This window comes from Callorhinus ursinus, unplaced genomic scaffold, assembly GCF_003265705.2.
Source record: "Callorhinus ursinus isolate GAN/ISIS: 27379988/994484 unplaced genomic scaffold, GSC_fseal_2.0 scaffold10, whole genome shotgun sequence".
Lineage (NCBI taxonomy): Eukaryota > Metazoa > Chordata > Mammalia > Carnivora > Otariidae > Callorhinus > Callorhinus ursinus.
In genome coordinates this window covers 34,200,235-34,220,522 of record NW_027397072.1, presented here as the reverse complement: position 1 = coordinate 34,220,522, position 20,288 = coordinate 34,200,235, and the positions used below count along the sequence as shown (strand labels likewise).

Genomic DNA, 20,288 nt, shown 5'->3' with positions numbered 1-20,288 from the left:
CCTTTGCCATGTAATGTAACATAGTCGCAGGTTCTTGGGATTCGGTTGTGTACATCTTGGGAAGAGGCATGATACTGCCTACCACACAAACCAAAAGAAGAGGGCTCTAAAAGAATCACTTTTCAAGATTGGGAGTCTGTGAAAGGGGAGACTGGCACTTCCACCCTGGTTATAGATAGACTTAATCTGTCAAGTCTGTCTGAGCAATGGAAAATAGATTAGTGGGGGGCACAGATGTATGAGTTTCCCATGTCCAAGGGGTGTGAGCCATAATTTTGGTACTCTGCTCAAAGGTATTTTGTGTAAGGATAAAGCAGGATGTGTAACTGAGGTATAATGTTCAGGAATGGAATAAGAAGATATCAAGCCAGAGTATATCTCCCACGTGAGGGGCCTGAGCCGTGCGAGGCCCTACCCATGATACTTCTCAGAGAACTCAAACATGATCCCATTGGGAGCACTAGTATTTGTATGCCTGCCACACAATGTTACCACCCCAAAGACTATAGTAGAGACAGTTAAATAGGGACAGAGGGCTACCATTTTCCTTTCTTTCTCTCAATTTCTGACACTACTGAGGACAAAATTCATTCAGGGAAAAGCAAGAATAAAATGCAGACCAACCCCTCTTCCCACTTTAAGTCTTAGACTGTGTGGCCTGAGTAGTGATGAGATGATAGTGAGGAGATTTAAATTAAATGGAGAGATTATAGTTTTAATCTAGACTAGATTGAGGATTTTCTGTCTGGTAGTGACCATAGAGCTATGCATTTCACCCAAGGTGCTGTTAAAAGTACAACTTTCAAAAAGGTAAAATCATAACTCTAAGCAAATTTAGAATGTGAAAGTTTTTATCTAACTTATTAATGAAGGAACCAGTAAGATGTTTTACTGATTCAAAGAACATTTTAGAAGCTAGTGTGTTTATAGCAGGATAAGATTGCTGGGTTAGATACAAAACTGATAAATGTCTTACAGAGCCATTAGGAGCTCCGGTTATAACAAAGCCATTAAGGTTATATGTTTTATTAGAGTGGAATTATTTACCTTGCTCATATACAAAAAAACTACACATTTACAAGTAACTTTATTGTTTCTTGGAACTTAAATCAGGTATAAACAGTGAAATGAATAAAGATCATACTCTTAGATAATACCCAAGTGGTTTTTGCATCTATACAACATTGAAGGGATATACTGTCTACCTTTTTGCCTAATTTTTAAGTTTTAGATAATTTTTCTGGCAATATTTTTAAGAATGGGAGACAAGAGTCAGATTTTGTTTGAAAGCAATGAGAGGAGGAAGAATTAGTTTTTACCTCACTGAGTTCAAGTGTGATTAACAGAAATACAGCAAAGATTTAAGATTATGAAGTGATGACAAAATAAATTATAGTTTAAGGCTACATTTCCTGAAATGTGACAAATGTGTTCTTGTGTAAAATAAATATCTATGATATATGGGATAGTGTTTCTGTCTTGCTGACTCCCGAGAGTGGCTTTGTGCCAGGTTATATCAAACTGAGTCAAATTAGTAACCGAACCTGAAATCTTCCCTAATCATTACTGCTTGTTTCCTGATGAGATCTACTCCCTTCCAGGAATAGCTCATATAAATAAAGTGCAAAACCCTCAGTTTTCAGCCATTAGCTCACTTAAAAATGTCTTGTGGGTATCTTTTGACATTTTGAATTCTGTTTCTACCAACTAGACATAGTTTAGATAAATGGTTTATTTTTCCTTACTGGATTCCAGATAATACTTCTTTCAGTTTGATTAGATCTTTTCAGAATCACTAGGTTACCTAATTTCTCATTTCACTGTGGACCATGAGATATGATGTTAGAACATTCAAATAGGACAAAAAGTAAATTTTCTGCCACTAACATCTGTCTGGCCTCTCCAATGACAGTGAAAAATAATTTAAAAATAAATTTAGCAACGATAGACTACAACTCTTGTGTTCTTTCATATAAGTTGTCAACATTGTTATAAACTTATTTTAAATTATGTTCTCTCAGGTGAAATTAGGCTACAAAGATTTTATTGTTTAATTTATCCTTCAGCTTGAAGACAGACTCATTGGTGTCCCTGGATCAAACAATGATTTCCACTTTAAGTTGGTTCGAAATCAAATGATTCCTGTCTCATTTGTGAGTATCTTCTGATAAAACAAATTATATGAAATAAAATTCATGCTTTTTTGAGTAGAACTGAAGAAAACAAACCAATAATAAAGTCACTTTTTACCTACTGTTTAATCATCATTTGATGTGGACCAGTGCCTCATGTGATTTAACACCATGGGAAACCTAGTTCATCAGTATGACTGTTGTAAATATTCTTATTAAATATTTACTTAGCGAATAGCTGTTGGTTAATTGTAACCAGAGGTTAATATTTAAATAAAAATGAAATTATAGATACCCCTAGTAAATCTACTGGAGCTGAACTGTTGTGTTCATCTCACTATATATCTTGGGAAGCAAAGTAAAGGATGGGCAGAATGCAATCATGGGTGGAATTTTGCTATTCCTCCCATTGATAGGATTTTGATCTTACAAAATAAGCTCAATAATCCTTTCTAGCTAAAGCCTTGATGCTGAGACTCTGTAAGACACCAGGAGAAAAGTGAGTTTGGACTCTCAAAAATGGAGAATGGTGAGTGATGTCTCACGCCTTTACTTCCAGTAGACCCGTGTACCTATCTCACGTTGACTCCTGTTCTCCTTTAGTTTCTCCAACTATTGTAATCCTTTTGTTCTTCACTTTCCAGCTAAGACACTCGGGATTTACCATCTCAGCTGTCTAATTGCCTGTTCTCTCAACCCCCTTGTCCCCTTTCAATATTAGTGCACGGAGAACCCAACTTTGTTTCAGTCCAACTCCATATTCTGGAGTCACATGGAGGGCTTGCCGAATAGAGTGCTGGGCCCCACTCCCAGAGTCTCTCATTGAGTAGGTCTGCGGTGGGGCCTGAAAGTTTCCATTTCTGTCAAGTTCAGGTGCTTGTTGACGCTACTCTGAGAGCCACTGCTCTCAAGTGCTGCTTGATACAGCATTGCTGTAATACAAATCTTGAGTCATTCTGTATATCCAAAGAAGGCTCCTGTAACTATTTTAGTCAATCAAGACAATTAGTGGAGTGATACCAGTATCACTGATGATATCCAGTGATACTAGTGGCATAAGACATCCCTTGTTTTTGTTCCCATCCTCAACAACAAAAATTCGGCATCCATCCATGGTTAAGAATGTCTTTGAGGGGGCTCATGATCCAGTATCATACTCCAAGGGACCCAGGATGAGTCTCACTGATCTCGTGCACTGGGTCATAAGTTAAACCTCAGCCCTCGCTGTGGACCTTGCAGTGGCCAATGTACTGGCTTCAGCCCCTCTTGGCCAAGATCCCTCTTGGCCCTGGAAACAATGACTTAGAAAATAAAAGCCTCTGTGGTAGTTTAGATTTCCAGAGAAGTTCCAGCGCTCTGCTCTGTTAAGAGCAAAAAAAAAAAATGAATTTGGAGACATTGGGAGTGGTCAATTATTAGAACTGAAGGAGGTGGTTATGACTTCGAATATGAAGATAGCAACACAAAATTTTAAGGAACATGAAAAATCAAGGACACAAGATAACACCAAAGGATCACAGTTATCTTCTGCTAACCAAACCCAAATACATGGAGATCTCTGATTTATCAGGTAAAGGATTCAATAGAACTGTTTTAAGGAAACTCAACGAGCCACAAGAAAACAAAAGTAAATGAAATTAGGAAAATAATACACAACCAGATGAGAAATTCAACAAAGAGAAATAATAAGAAAGAAACAAATTCTGGAGCTAGGGAATGCAATGAATGGAATGAAAAAAATGCAGTAGATAGTATCAACAGCAGACTGGTTTGCAGAACGGAGTTTCAGTGAGATTAAAAGTAAGCACTTTGAAATTACCCAGTTAGGGGAGAACAAAGAAAAAAGAGTGAATTAAAGCCTATGTAGTTTTGGGGATGCCAGCAAAAGGATCAGTTTGTGAATCAGTTAAGTTCCAGAAAGGGAACAGTGAGAAAGGGGATGAGAAAGTATTTTGAAAGAAATGACTGAGAACTTCTCAAATCTGGGGGAGTGATTTAGATATCCAAGTTCATGAAGTTTAGGTCACTAAACAAAGTCAACTTAAAGAGATCCTTTCCATGACACATTATAACAAAATTGTCGAAACTCAGATACAAAGAATCTTAAAATCAGGAATATAAAAGCTTATAACTTACCGGAGAATCCCGGTAAAACAATGAAATGTCTGACAGAGATAGACAAATCGTGTATGATCTCACTTATATATGGAATCCTACAAAGCTGAACTAATTGGAAGAGATATTAGAATGGTGGTTGCCAGAGGCTGGGGTGTGGGGAAAGTGGGGCGATGTTGGCCACAGGGTACAAACTTCCAGTTATAAGATGAGTAAATTCTTGGGATCTAGTGCATAGGATGGTGATTATGGTTAAATAATACTGTATTATATACTTGAAAGTTGCTAAGAGAGTAGATCTTAAATATTCTCACCACACAAAAGAAATGGTAATTATGTGACATGATGGAGTTGTTAGCTAAAGCTACTGCGGTAATTATTTTGCAGTATACATAAGAGTATCAAATCAAAGCATTGTATGGCCTTAAACATTAATGTTATGTGCCAATTATATCTCAATAAGCTGGAAAAATAAAAAGACACTGGGAGTAAGAAAAAACAAAAAAACTAAACAAACAAAACCCACAGATATCCATATTCTTACATAGACACGAACAAATATTACTGTGCCTATTGATGCCTTATACATACCTAGATTACAACTTCATGTGACCCAAAATCTGTCTCATAATTTCTGTGAATTCCGAGAAAGCTCCCTAATGATCTTCTCAGTGGCCATTTAAAAACTTTACTGTTTAAAACTTTGGCTTAGTATGAGATGATCTGGCTCCTGGCGTGAATAGTCCATCAAGTAGGAATTTGCCTAACTTTAAGACGGTCACTACTAAAATATTAATTGTACCCTCCCTGCTTCTTGCTTTCTTCTATTTTTGTGGAGGAGGTGTTTTTTTTGTGGCTCACTCCATCACTTGTTTTTCAGTTCTAGAACTTTTCGTTAATTGAAGATGCATTCTTAACCTCTTACTCTCCATAGCATATTTCTCCTCAGCATAAAAATATGATGATGCAGGTCTCTCTCCTCTTTATAAAACAGAAACCAAAACCAAAACCCTCTTATGAAACTGCTAAGAAATTGGATAGCCAATGCATTCCATATGCAAAGGAATGAATTTGGACCCTTACCTCCCACCATTTTAAAAAAATTAACTCAAGATGGACCAAAGACTTGAATGTAAGACCTAAAATGATAAAACTTTTAGAAGAAAACATAAGTATAATTCTTTATGACATTGGATAAGGCAGTGATTTCTTATATATGACACCAAAAGCCAAAGCAACAAAAGGAAGAAATCAATTAATTGGTCTTTATCTAAATTAAAAACATTTGTGCTACAAATGACACCTTTAAGAAATGAAAATTGTATGTGTGTGTGTGTATGTGTGTCTGTGTGCTTCTGCACATATCTTCCCAACTCTGCATTCAGGTACATGTTGGTAGCTTCAAATTGGCCACGGTGGGAATATTTATAGAATGGAAATCAACAAATGTTAAAAAATCAGGGCTGTTTTTCTCTTTTCTGGAGATGCAGATGTCAGGCATTTACTGCAATGCCCAAGGACTTTACGGAAATATACATTTGAATTGTATTCCATAACCAGTCTCATTCTTATTCCATGCTCTGACTAGTTTTCTTCTTGTTCTCTCTTTTTGTAGTGATGCTCTCCTCCAATCCATTCTCAACACTGTTTTCAGAATCATTTTTCTCTGACATGAATGTGATTATGACAATTGTTTGTTTAAAACTCCCTCAATATCTTTTAAAGGAACCAATGTAAGTTTGCTCCTTGCTGAGTCAGATACACCAGGTAGAGTTGTCTCACAAAGTAAACTTTATTTGCAGCAAATGAGATCATGGGGAATAACTCCCAAAGCTGTGACTCCCTGAGCAAGGATGAATAGGTTCCTTTTATTTAGGGTTAGGATGAATATTTAAAAAGGGGATTCTTGTCACCTTATGTAGAGGCAGGCATAAGGTCACTCATGCATCTTAAGGAAACATTCCTATTGCCTACATTCTGTGTTATGTAAATGAAGCTTGTATTCCTCTTTGGGCTGAGATTTCAGTATTATAATGAGGTAAAGGTAATTGTCAGTCATTCTGAAGGTCACTCCATGGTCCTTCTGCACAGGTGTGAGTTGGGGGTTTACGTCCAAACTGGTCTGGGTAGTTTCAGTTGGCTGGAGGTCCTATCAGGACAGTCATTATTGCTTGAGGGTTGGTTTCCCTTTCTATTTGCCTGAGTTAAGAAACAAGCTGGAAAGAAGAGCTTAAGGAAAAATGTAGGACAAAGGTCAGTGAGTACAAGCAGGTGGGCAGTAAAGGTCAGGTCTTGGGTTCTAGCTGGTGTTATCTTCACATCATCTTCAAGATAAAGTTTAAACTCTGTTATTTTAGATCCCTTCCTCTCCTTGAAGTTTTTCAGTTTCAAGTACTACTTGATGGCATCAGCTTCTCCCTTGCCTTTGGGCCTATGTACCTGTAATCCCGTTGTCTGAAAAGTCTTTTTACTCTTTCATTATATGGTGTACTCATTTGCTCTAAGGCTTACTAAAGTCAGAGTGTTGCTTCTGGAAAGGCTTGCTATGCATCTCTCCTCCTGGGTGACACTCCCTTCTTACCCCCAAGACTGTGGATGAATTAACTGTACTTTCTCTCTCCTTTAACCTTGGCATACTTGTGTTTGCTGTATTAACTTCCTTACTTCTCATTATAATCAGCTTCTTGATGGGAAGGCTGAGGTTTTATTTATTTCCTTATTCTCAGCATCGAGTATAGTATGGAACATTATAGGTGACAAAAGATGATTTTGGAACGTGTTGAATTTTTAGGAGAAAAGTTTACTTTAAAAAAAACTTACCACATTTGGGAGAGATAACATAAATGTTTTGAAGTGTTTAAAAACTTGCCATATTTGAATTGTATAGCATTTATTGAAAAGGGAAAGAAAAGGCCAATATGAAGAACTTTAGTGGAGAATTAACAGTAAGACTACTTACATTTGAATAACTTTACATTTGAGTACTTGTATTTGTGATGGAATACTAAAGGAAAACAAATTCTAATTAAGATGACAAATCTTCATTGTCCTAAGTGCAATGAAAAATGTCTGGAGATTTTTCTTTAAATATTAACTTCACAGAAGTAAGTTAGTTATGACATCAGACCATTTGAAATTCAAGAATATTTATCTCTAAGACCATCAATTTAAAACTCCAAGGAAAGTAATAAGATAAATTAAAATTCTTTTAACAACTACAAAAATGTAATCATGGTATAATATTAAATGTTAGAGAAAAGCTTAGATAATACACTCACTGCTTTATCAAATCATATAATTTAGATTTAGTCTTTCTATAATATTAAATACTGCTATGTGTAATGCTAAATTCTAGGGAGTATAGAAAAGGCTTCAAGACTGTTTTTACCTTGGAGTTCATGGCTTAATGGGAGAGAATAATTCCAGCCAGAAAGAATGAAAGGTATGGTTATTTGTTATGTCAGTGTATTTTGATGTTGATGGTGACGATGATGGTGACATGACAACAACCGTGGGGACAATGATGATAGCTCTGCTCACTGAGTAAAAATTTTGTTTCAGGCAATTTGCAAATTGAATCCTCATTGGCTCCTGTCAACAATTCTGCAAGGAAAATCTTTTTTAATCCTCCTGTTTTAGATGATAAGTCTGAGTTTCAGAGAGAAATCACGGAACTTTGTCTCAAGTAGTAACTGTAGATTTATTCTTAAACGGTACATGGTAGATTTAGGTTTCCAGCAAAACCCATCCAACTTTAGAGCCCAGTATATTTTCTTAATATTCCCTGGAATTTGAATCAGAAGAACAAGATGAGTTTTAGTTCTTGTCCCACTTCCTGTTAGGTTAGAGGAACTTGAGTCAGTGAACCCTTCTTCGAGTCCGCTTCACAGCAGTGAAATGGAGATAATAGTCTGTCTTGTGTATATCATAGTGCTTTTATAAAGGCTGAATGGGCAGAAGATCTGAAAAGCTTTTATTCATAAAGTGTAAAGCCCTTTTGGGAATAATTCTTTATACTGGCATACATTGTCATCATAAATAATATACAATATAATAATCGACACTTCTAAAACTACACTTTTGATAATTTCAAAGTTTCAAGGGCACACCACAGAAAAACAACAGAGCAAATGATATAAATGAGGTTATATTGTATAGAGACTATAAACTGTAAGAAGACAAGTTTCTTTCCAGAATTGAGTTTTGGGTGCTAGTAATCTGAAATGTGATTACTAATTTTCCAGGCTCTACCTCCTAACCAGTATTCCTGAATATTGCACTCTTGAAGAAATTTTCATGCTGCTATATGTGCTACTTATTGTTAGGTGAGGACTGACATGAATTATGTATAGCCACATCCAAGGATGAGTTTGAGGTAGAGAGAGCTTGAAGTGGACGCACTGTGGCTCTGTCCCAAAAGTCAAACAGTAACGTCAAGACCTGAAATGTTTGCCTGAGCCTTTGGCCTATATAAATGTATACTTCCCTTTAGTTCTTTTTTTTTTTTTTTTAATGTTTTTCAGTTTTATAGAAAAATAATTGACATACATCATTATATAAGTTTAAGGCATACAGCGTGATGGTTTGATTTACATATATTTTAAAATGATGGGGCACCTGGGTGGCTCAGTCGTTGGGCATCTGCCTTCGGCTCGGGTCACGATCCTGGGGTCCTGGGATCGAGCCCCGCATCGGGGTCCCTGCTCTGCGGGAAGCCTGCTTCTCCCTCTCCCACTCCCCCTGCTTGTGTTCCCTCTCTCGTTGTGTCTCTCTCTGTCAAATAAATCAATAAAATCTTTAAAAAAAAAAAAGAAACCAAAAAAATAAAATAAAATGATTACCACAATAGGTTCAACTAACATCCATCTTTTCAGATAGATACAATAAAAAGAAAGACTGAAAGAAAAAAGAAAAAAATTCTCCTTGTGATGAGAACTCATAAGATTTACTCTCTTAATGACCTTCTTATTAGTGTTAGATCTAGTCATAATGTCGTGTATCACATCCCTAGTGCTTATTCACCTTAAAACTGTGTGTCTTTTGAGCACCTTCCTCCAATTTCTCTCCGTCTCTTTAGTTCTTAATATCAATATTTAGTGTAATTTTTTTTTTTTTGGAAACAACTTTTTGGAACCCTCTTACCAAAGGAGGAAGTTCCTTAGCCATTCTACATGACATCAAAGTACATTCCTGCAACTCAAAGAAAATGAGAAAATCCAATTACAACCCAAGGATTTCTTTTTTCTAATTTTAATTCTAGTGTATTTAATATACAGTGTTATATTAGTTTCAGGTGTACAATGTAGTGATTCAGCAATTCCATATATTACTCACTGCTCATCAAGATAAGTGCCCTCTTCTTCCCTTTATCTATTTCTCCCACGCCCCACCCACCTCCCCTCTGGTAATCATCAGTTTGTTTTCTATAGTTAAGAATTGGTTTTTTGGTTTGTCTCTTATTTTTTCTTTGTTCATTTGTTTTGTTTCTTAAATCCTACATATGAGTGAAATGTATGGTATTTGTCTTTCTCTGGCTTATTTCACATAGCATTATACTGTCTAGATGCAAATGGCAAGATTTCACTTTTTTAAATGTCTCAATAATATTCCATTTTGTATATATACCACCTCTTCTTTATTCATCTATTGATGGATATTGGACTCCTTCCATAGTTTGGCTTTCGTAAATAATGCTGCAGTAAACATGGGGATGCATGTATCTCTTTGAATTAGTGTTTTCAGAATTTTAGGGTAAATACCCAGCAGTGGAATTACTGGATCATATGATAGTTCTATTTTTAATTTTTTGATGAACCTCCATACTGTTTTCCGCAGTGGCTACATCAGTCTGCATTCCCACCAACAATATGTGAGGGTTCTTTTTCCTCCATATTCTCACCAACACTTGTTGTTTTTTGAATTTTTTATTTTAGCCATTTTGGCGTGTGTGAGGTGATATCTCATTGTGGTTTTGATTTGCATTTCCGTGTTGTTGAGCATCTTTTCATGTGTCTTTTGGCCATCTGTATGTCTTCTTTGAGGAAATGTTTGTTCATGTCTTCTGCCCATTTTTAACTGGATTACTTGGGGCTATTTTGGTATTTAGTTATATAAATTCCTTATGCATTTTGGATACTAACCCTTTATTAGATATGTCATTTGCAATATCTTCTCCCATTCAGTGAGTTGTCTTTTAGTTGTGTTGGTTGTTTCCTTTGCTGTGCAGAAGCTTTTTATTTTAATGTAGTCCCAATAGTTTATTTCTGCTTTTGTTTCCCTTGCCTCAGGAGACACATCTAAAAGATGTTGTTAGGCCGAGGACAGGTAAATTACTGCCTGTGCTCTCTTCTAGGATTTTTATGGTTTCAGGTCTCACATTTACGTCCTTAATCCATTTGAGTTTATTTTTGTATATGGTATAAGAAGGCGGTCCAGTTCCATTCTTTTGCATGTAGCTATCCCATTTTCCCAACACCATTTGTTGAAGAGACTGTCTTTTTCCCTTTCCCACTGCATATTCTTGCCTCCTTTGTCAAAGATTAATTGACCACAAAATTGTGGGTTTATTTCTGGGCTTTCTATTCTGTTCCATTGATCTCTGCGTCTATTTTTGTGTCAGTCCCATACTGTTTTGGTTACTACAACTTTGTGATATAACTTGAAGTCTGGAATTATGATACCTCCAGCAATCCCAAGAACTTCTGAAGAAAATCTGGAAACTGATGGTCACATGTAGGCTGCTTATGTTAATCAACAAAACATCTTTGACGAACAAAGAGCAGAATCCCTTGTTTTTATACTTCTTAGTAGCCGAGGATATCTTAGAAATCATTCTAACCGTAAAGCAGAGAGCCTTTGCAAATTAGCAGAAAGAAAATAAAAAGGACAATCAGAAGGAAATGTTCTATACTGATCTGTTCAGTCTGCAAATTTATATCCGTGGAAAGTACCCTCTCTCCTTTTGACAGAGACATTCTGCTCTCCTTGGCTGCTTCCCATAGTTCTGGCCTTGTGGGTATTTGGAAACAGATAAATCAAAAAGAGCTTAAGCATTTAAATGATTATTTGGTTTATAACTGCTACAAGTTAAAGGCCGTTATGCAACTATTTTTTAAATGCTAGTAGCACTCACCTGAGATTCAAACATATTTTTTCATCCTGAGTATGTCTTTGTTTGATTAGCATTATTTTCAACTGTTGATGTTTCCAGGACAAATGTGTATATGTAAGGATGTATGTAAGGCACTAAACTGTTAGTGCACTGAATTAGTTAATGATAGACAATACTAGTAATTAAATGTGCTTGTTAAAATACATTCTAGTATTTCAATATTGCATCATTCTTTTGATGTTTTTGAACATTTATTTTCTTATGTTTGTGGAAAATGCAATGGCTTGCATGGAGTAATTTCAGTGGCCATTTTCTATTCTCAGACTTCTTCCCTCTAGCACTAATGCCTGAAATTTCTATGTCAGAGGATAAAATAAGGTATTCCAGACAAAGAAATACAGGTTTTTAAGATAGTAACTCTGGGAGCAGCTATGTAACTTCTTAGGTTCCTTCAGTCCAAAAAGTAAATATCTGTCTTTTGGGCTTTCCTGAGACTGGGAGAAAGAAGAGTGAGCAGAAAATAATGGAAAATTTCTAAGATCGTGCAACCTTGCCTACAACTGTTATACCTCTGTCATCTAGCGCTGTATGCATGAAGAATATTAACTAAATTTCTTAATGCATTAATAATACAGTTTTTTACTAAAACAGCCCAATGTATTGTATACATGCTTTTTTATACATAGACTTAGAACTGAAATGCAGGCAGTGTGCTTTTATTTCAGAAGTCAAACTGCAACAACATCCAACACTGATTTTTTTCTTGATTCTTTTAGGACTTGAAATAGACAAAAAGCCACATCCAGCTCTGAATTCCTTCAGAATTTTAAATATGTTCCACTCTCTTTGCCTCCAAGTTTCTGATGAGAATTTGGCCCTTAATCAGGACTGTTTTTGCCTGTATGTAATGTGTGTATGTGTACATGTGTTTGCATACGTGTGTGTTTCTTGCCACTTTTAAACTTTGTTCTTTATCTTTCATATTCAATAGTTTGACCATGATGTGACTCAGTATGGTTTATTTATTTAGTCTTCTTAATAGTTATTGAGAGTTTATATCAAAATTTTTTTCTTTTCTCAAATTTAGGAAATTTTTGGTATTATTTTGTGAAGTATGTATTTTTTGTGCCATTCTCTCTTTCTTTACCTTTTAGGGCTCTATTACACATTTGTTGGATTGTTTGATATTATCAAATAGGCCCTGAGGTTCTGTTTACATTTTTCTATCTTTTCCTCTTTGTTTTTTATATTGAATGATTTGTATTGATCTGTATTCAGGTTAACTTACTCTTTCTTCTGTCATTTACCTTAAAAAGTTCAGTCCATGTAGGAAATTTTAAATTTCAGATACTATGTTTTTCAGTCATTGAGAATTTCATGTAGTTTTTTAACCATTATTTTTCTCTGCCAAGATTTATGATTTTTTTTATTCTTTGCAAGTATACATTTACTGTTTTTTTTTTAAAGATATTTTTTATTTATTTATTTGACAGGGAGACAGAGAGCACAGGTAGGCAGAGGGGCAGGCAGAGGGAAAGGGAGAAGCAGGCTCTCTGCTGAGCAGGGAGCCCTATGTGGGGCTCGATCCCAGGACCCTGGGATCATGACCTGAGCCGAAGGCAGACGTTTAACTGACTGAGCCACCCAGGCACCCCTGTTTTGTTTTTTTAATTGAGGAAAATTATCAAAACTAGTTTTAAAATCTTTGTCTCCTTGTTCCAACACTGATTCATCTTGACATTGATCTCAGATAATTTTCTCAGGTAATTACTCATTAGAATGTGTTTTATTTTCCTGGTTATTGGTATGTTGGGTAATTTTCTGTCATAGCCTGAACGCTGAGAAAATTAAGTTGTGAAGAAAGCAGATTCTGTTATTTATCTCCAATGAGTATTATTTCTTTTGTTTTACCAGGCAGTTATCACTGCAAACTGTGTTTTAGTCAGTAGCTCCAGTCTAAGTTTAGCTGTTTTGGTCTTTAGCTGAGCTGCTTTGAATCTATTTCTTACATGAGTGGTTCCAGGATCAGTCAGAGACATGGGTATACAGAACTTGGGGATCCCTTCACTTTGGTTTACTTTGATTCCTCCATTCTCCTCTGTGACCGTGATTTCTCCAACTGCAGTTTTTTTCATTAACACACTTGCCCACTTGCATGTTGTACCTAATGCAATTGGCCTCAGGTTTAAAGCCAGGAAAATGGAATTCACTTTATGTGACGTTCCTCCCCAAACAGTTTCTTCAGGTTGCTAATTTTTTTTTTTTTTTTAAGATTTGATTTATTTCTTTGACAGAGAGAGACACAGCGAGAGAGGGAACACAAGCAGGGGTAGTGGGAGAGGGAGAAACAGGCTTCCCACTGAGCAGGGAACCCAATGCGGGGCTCGATCCCAGGACCCTGGGATCATGACCTGAGCTGAAGGCAGACGCTTAACCGATTGAGCCACCCAGACACCCCCAGGTTGCTAGCAGCCCCCAGGTTGCTGATTTTTGTGTTATATACACATTTTATAGTTGTTTTATGAGGGGGAATTATTCTGGAAGGATTTTACTCCATTCTTAATAGAAGTGGAGATTAATAAGTTTTTGTTTTTTTCTAAGTAATGATTAAAATGTTTCTGTTATGTTGAAGGAACAGATTAAGTGTGTTTATTGTATCTAATTTACCTGCTGGGTAACATAACATGGCCACTTGAAATCACAGAAAAACCAAATTTGTAATTCTTTCTCTTTCATAAAAATCAAATGTCAAATACCTCTTCAGGTTTAACAAGACCTTTTAGTACTCTATCATAATATAAACAATGTGCATCTGTGTGATATGAAAAATTTTCATAATCTTTTCCCATATTGCACAGTAGTATAAAGATTTTACTTTATTTGAAAGATCTTATTTTTTTATAAAGTTATCCACATCAGTGATACACTATGGCGTTTTACATATTCCTGGCTTCAGACGACTTGCTGTAATACTTGGATATGAATGATTAGTAAATGAATTTTCCATTGAATGCTGTATCTATAGCCCTATCATCATTCTCTTAAGCCCTGTCTAAACAACTTCTCTTTCATGTTTTTCCGTGTTTTTGTTTCTCCCAGTAAAACACTGTTCTCATTAAATAAGTTATATACAGTGAGCAATAGATTTTTCACAACACAAATGAATATGCTATTTAGTACTTTACAAAACAAATACTTTATATATTTTGTTACTGAAATAGAATCTAGCAAACATCATAAACTGAACTTGTTAACAATATCAGTACCTTCATGTAAGTATATAACAAAACTCCCATGTAGCATAACTTTTTCCGAACTATCTCATTATATTAAACACTGACAGGGAAAAAAGTGATTTTTCTTTATAGCCTAGAAGCTTACGTTTAAAATATATTGATAATCATGATGGCTTCATGTTATCATTCATTAGAGCAGAATAATTTCACTACAGTCCTCAGCAAAATATGAATTTTACTTGATGACCATGACAGTGCTCTTGTCTTATTTGTCCATCTTATTTGGAAATGAGATACATCTAAAAAGAAATAGTCAATTGTTAAATGAGCCTCCTTATCTGATTCAAAAATAACAGATCCTTAGGGTCAATAGGATTTCTTATTTCCTAATTTGATCAGGGTTCTATAGAACTTTTCTTTATTTTAAAAAAGCAATAAAATATACTAAAATGGAAGAATCCTTAGGCTTGCTATAATCTTCTAAAAGATGATAGAAATCTACATCATTGCCCAGATACAGCATTTCCAATTTAGTACTGTGTTGGAACTATCTGGAAGGGAAATGTTTATCTGATTTGGCAATGTATTTTTTCAAATGTCTTGAATTATGCATTTTCTTGATCTAATTAGGCCTTTTGGGGAACCTAGAATATTGAAAATAATATGCATTCAGTCCATTTTTAAGGAAGCATTTTGCTGAGATCAGAAATGGCAATAATCAGCGTCAAGGTAAAGTACACATCAGTTGTCAAATATAATTACAAATTTTGCAGTGTTATTTATGAAAATACCTTGATATCCCAAATGAATGAAATTAAATTTAGGTGAAGTTATGCTTAAGTATGAGGAAAAAAACATAGAGGAAGAGGAAAGAAGAACTTAATTTGGGGCTTAACTGCAAAAGCAAATTAAAGAAGAGTATGGTTTTAAAATGCAGAGAGCTTGGGCGCCTGGGTGACTCAGATGGTTAAGCGTCTGCCTTCGGCTCAGGTCATGATCCCAGAGTCCTGGGATCGAGTCCTGCATCGGGCTCCCTGCTCAGCGGGGAGCCTGCTTCTCCCTCTGCTTCTCTCTCTCTCTCTCTCTCTGTCTCTCATGAATAAATAAATAAAATCTTAAAAATAAAAAAATAAAATGCAGAGAGCTTAACACTGGGGGAAAATATAAAGGATAATTAGCTATTAACCTGATATTGTTTATATCAGTTAGGGTCTTTTCATGAAGCAGCCCAATAAACAAAGGACACTGAAAATAATTTTTTTCATTTTATTATTTTATTTTATTTTATTATTTTTTAATTTTTTATTGTTATGTTAATCACCATACATTACATCATTAGTTTTTGATGTAGTGTTCCATGATTCATTGTTTGTGCATAACACCCAGTGCTCCATGCAGAACGTGCCCTCTTTAATACCCATCACCAGGCTAACCCATCCTCCCAGCCCCCTCCCCTCTAGAATCCTCAGTTTTTTTTTCAGAGTCCATCGTCTCTCATGGTTCATCTCCCCCTCCGACTTAATCCCCTTCATTCTGAAAATAATTTAATGGAGTAACTGTTTGCAGAGGAAAAAGCTGTTACCAAAACTTGGCAAAAGCTGATTGTAGGAGAGGGGCTACTCTTGTAGGAGCAGCGACCAAAGATACTGTGCAGCCTGGTCAGACCAAAACAGTGAGTGACCTGACAGGGAACAGAGGGGAAAATATCATCTAATCTCTGTCTTTTGCTTTGCCTTCCCTTGGCTGAAACCAGTCAGAAACCAGGGGATGCAGTCCGCTGAGGGCAGCCTCCTGAAACATGTGGTTGTGGGGAGAGGGGCAGACAATGGACCAGAGCGGTAAAAGGAGATTAGTAGCCTTGGGTCATTTTCTTTTGCTAAGATGAATGTGCGTTGATTGGACTTTTTCATATTGTGGTTAACCAATGTTTTCATGTTAGCAAAGTCAAGGTTAGCATGGCCAAAGTATAAAGAGTGAGAGTGCCACACAAACCATAGAAAGAAAAAAGCTCTACCTTGGATGTAACAAAATCACCGGATCATCGCTACTCCATTTTCATTAAGTGAAGCAAAATCAATAGGTTTTGGTGAATTAGAAGTTTTGAGTTCATGTGCTGGCTCTGTCACTTACTAAGTATGTCATCTTGGACACTTACTAAACCTCTTAAGACTAAAATTTCTAAGGGGTAAGATGGTGACAAGTGGTATTAGGAGGAGGAAATATAGCACTCTAGCCATATAAATTAAGGTATATAAGAAATTCTCAGTAAATATTAGGTATTATTAAAGATGTGAGAGTACCAATAATACCATGATTTTCCTAACTTCAATCCTGAGGCTATTTTTTTAAAAATAAATTTCGGTTGCTATAGCAAAAATAAGTCAGTTGGTTTCAGGAGTTCATATCTGATGCCATTTTCTGGGCCACTGTAGAGAAGCTGGTGATATTTCCAAAGTTGGTATGTTGTTTTGTGGCTGATAATTGTATATTTTGGATATACTTGTGTTTTCCAAATCATACACCACTTTAAGATTTTTTTTTAAATATGGAATGATTAATAGGAAAAATAAAAATAACTTCTCTAATGGACTTTGAGGTAAGTAAGGTTCCATCTTGATTCTAAGTGTGGCAAAATTATTTAAATTTTCTTCTAATTTTAGCATAATTTTAGATTTATAGAAAAGTTGAAAATTATAAAGAGGTTTCCTATATATTATTCACTGAGCTCCCCCTAATGTTAAACATCTTATATAACTATGCTGCATTTGTCAAAACTAATAATTAGCATTGGTATACTACAGATTGTTTTGAATTTTTTCAGTTATTCCAGTAATGACCTTTTTCGTTCCAGGATCCAATCCAATATGTTATCTTGCATTTAGGGCAGAGGTTTTTTTGTTTGTTTGTTTTTGTTTTTGTTTTACTTCTTATTTGTATTTTGGGGAAAATACATACAACGTTAAATATGGGGTAAAGGAAATATGCCTTTTTTTAAGATTTATTTATTTGAGAGAGAGAGAGAGTGTGTGCCTGTGGTGGTGGGAGGGGCAGAGGGAGAGAGAGAGAGAGAGAGAATATCAAGCAGACTCCCCACTGAGCATGGGGCTCAACAGGGGGCTTGATCTCCTGACCCTGAGATAATGACCTGAACTGAAATCAAGAGCTGGACACTTAATCGACTGAGCCACCCAGGGGCCTCAAGGAAATAGGCCTTACTAAGCTACATTAGTTTCCTGGGCAACTGTGTAACAAATTGCCACAAACTTAATGGCTTAAAACAAGAGAAATTTTTATCTGATTATGTATAACGTAATATTAGGAAGTATGGCATTGTGTATTATAGGTGTTAATCCCAAATTCCTTTTCTCTCAATTAGAAAGACACCAAAGCCTCAATCATGTTTTAAAGAATTAAACAGTATGAATGATAAAATTTTTTAGACATAAATTCAAGCTGGAAACTAAAACTGTAGCAAATGAATAGTTGTATCCACTTTAAAGGGCTTATTTAATACTTGTAATAGTGAGATGTCTTCTGTTGTTACACTTTCTATCTAGCCTTTTATAATCCACATTTGATTAATTTTGACATTTCAATATAGTCAGACACTTCCAATTTAGCAGTATGATCTAAAAATATCATTGTAACTGAAACAAAAAAAAAAAAGAAAGAAAAGTGAAACAAACTCCTACAACACAATAGCAATTGAAAACAAACACATAAACTCTGTTAATGGCATATTTTAATTTTTATTGAAGTGATATAAATCTGGAAGCACAAATTACAGTGTTAGAATGGTGTTTAGAGAATTCTAGTTCACCCTTAGTTCACAGACAGGGAACTGACATCTAAGCAGATTAGGGGCTGGCCCCTCAGGTCCATTCTCATTATGCCACTATCCATTAAACAGGATTGATACTGAGGAAGCCTAGAGCAGAGGACGGTAGTGGTTAAAAGTAAAAGTTCTGGACAAAACAGGGTTGTGTTCCAATTCCTCCACCTATGTGATTTTGACCTCTTTTTATTTCTAATATCTTAATTTGTGAAATCTGGATGATAATTCTTTTTTAGGTCTGCTAAAAGGTTTAAGTGGTAGCTATTGATGAAATCTATCATTTGTGTAAAGCCGTTATTAAAATTCTGAATTAATGCTATATATACTATAATAAGTGGTTGTATTGTGGTTAGGAGCTCTGACTCTGGAGTCTAAGAAAACTGGTTTTGAGGGGCGCCTGGGTGGCTCAGTTGGTTGAGCGACTGCCTTCGGCTCAGGTCATGATCCCAGGGTCCTGGGATCGAGCCCCGCATCGGGCTCCCTGCTCGGCAGGAAGCCTGCTTCTCCCTCTCCCACTCCCCCTGCTTGTGTTCCCTCTCTCGCTGTCTCTCTCTCTCTCTCTCTGTCAATTAAATAAATAAAATTAAAAAAAAAAAGAAAACTGGTTTTGAGTCATGGTTCTTTGATTTAGCTGTGGGAAAAAAAAAAAAAAAGAAAGGATAATGATAGTGCCTATTTCATGGTACTCTTGGAGTACTCTATGAGATAACTCCTGAAAAGCAAGAACTCAATGAATGTATACATTTCACTGTATTGCTATTAATAAACACGAAGATATAGTGGTGTTGACAAAGGTAAATGACCCAATGAGCACAATAAAGGCTTAAACTAGGACAGTTCTACATTTGATAGGGTATATAATGTCAACAATTATCTTTGAAAAATGAAGTGTTCTTAAGAATTTCTTAATTTTATTTTAGAGTAGGAAAATCAATATAATTTATAACAAGAAATATGATGATTAACAGATAGAGCAATGCATAAGTCTTCTTAGATTTTATGCAGTTCAGGTACTGAAGGTAATTTTTAAGCATCTCAGATATCACCAAGTATTCTGCTTAAAGGATGTCTTTTCATATTTGTAGTCAAATATGGATAGTCATATAGTCAAAGTGGATACAACTATTCATAGTCTCATTTGCACAAAGCAAAATGAGACTACTGGGAATAGTGTATAAGAAAGGGATCCTGCCTGATACAGACTGTCAGAATGTCTTTACTAACATTATGCAAGGACATTGCTTTTTTTAGCAAGAATATATTGCTTCAGAAATCTCATACCTAGAGAATGTTTAAGGGCAGATTATACTAAGTATAGGATAATACTGTCAACATTAACCTAAATAGCTTATTTTAGAACTTGTAAAATAGTACAACATATGGTGGTGACATCACAAGAATTCATCTGTGACAGTACTATGTGTGGTATTTAAGGTCACCCTATTTTTTTCTGTAGTCTTATACATTACCAAACTAATCACCATGAGGAAAAATGCTTTACATTTGGGGGTAATGATGAGTGACAAATGTGAAAATGATTTGACAAAAAGAGCTATCAGTGATAAACCAAACAAAAGCTGTTATAATACTGGAATATGTTGATATTTGAGAAGCAGGCTCTTGCTCAGTGAAATTTTTAATTCTAGACACTACATAACTAATATCCCATACTATTTAGTGTGCTTACCTATCACTTTTAAAATAGCACACTCTAAGATCGATGACCTTAAACTAATTTATTTTTTATTTAATGAGACCCCACTAACATAAGTACATTATATTTTTTAAGCAAAAGTAACCTTTAGAAAGCAGAACAATTTCTTACTGGCTAGATTTAAAAAGAAATTAGAAAAATATAC

The 20,288-nt window shown here is 35.5% G+C and overlaps 1 long non-coding RNA gene across 1 annotated transcript in view; it reads left to right on the top strand.

The window, feature by feature from the left end:
• LOC141373503 (uncharacterized) overlaps positions 1-20,288 on the top strand; it is a 344,341-nt gene that overhangs the window by 11,532 nt on the left and 312,521 nt on the right. The window contains exons 2-3 of the long non-coding RNA XR_012379568.1: positions 2,067-2,153; positions 2,589-2,661. This is a non-coding gene — a long non-coding RNA (uncharacterized lncRNA). The remainder of the gene's footprint in view (positions 1-2,066; positions 2,154-2,588; positions 2,662-20,288) is intronic.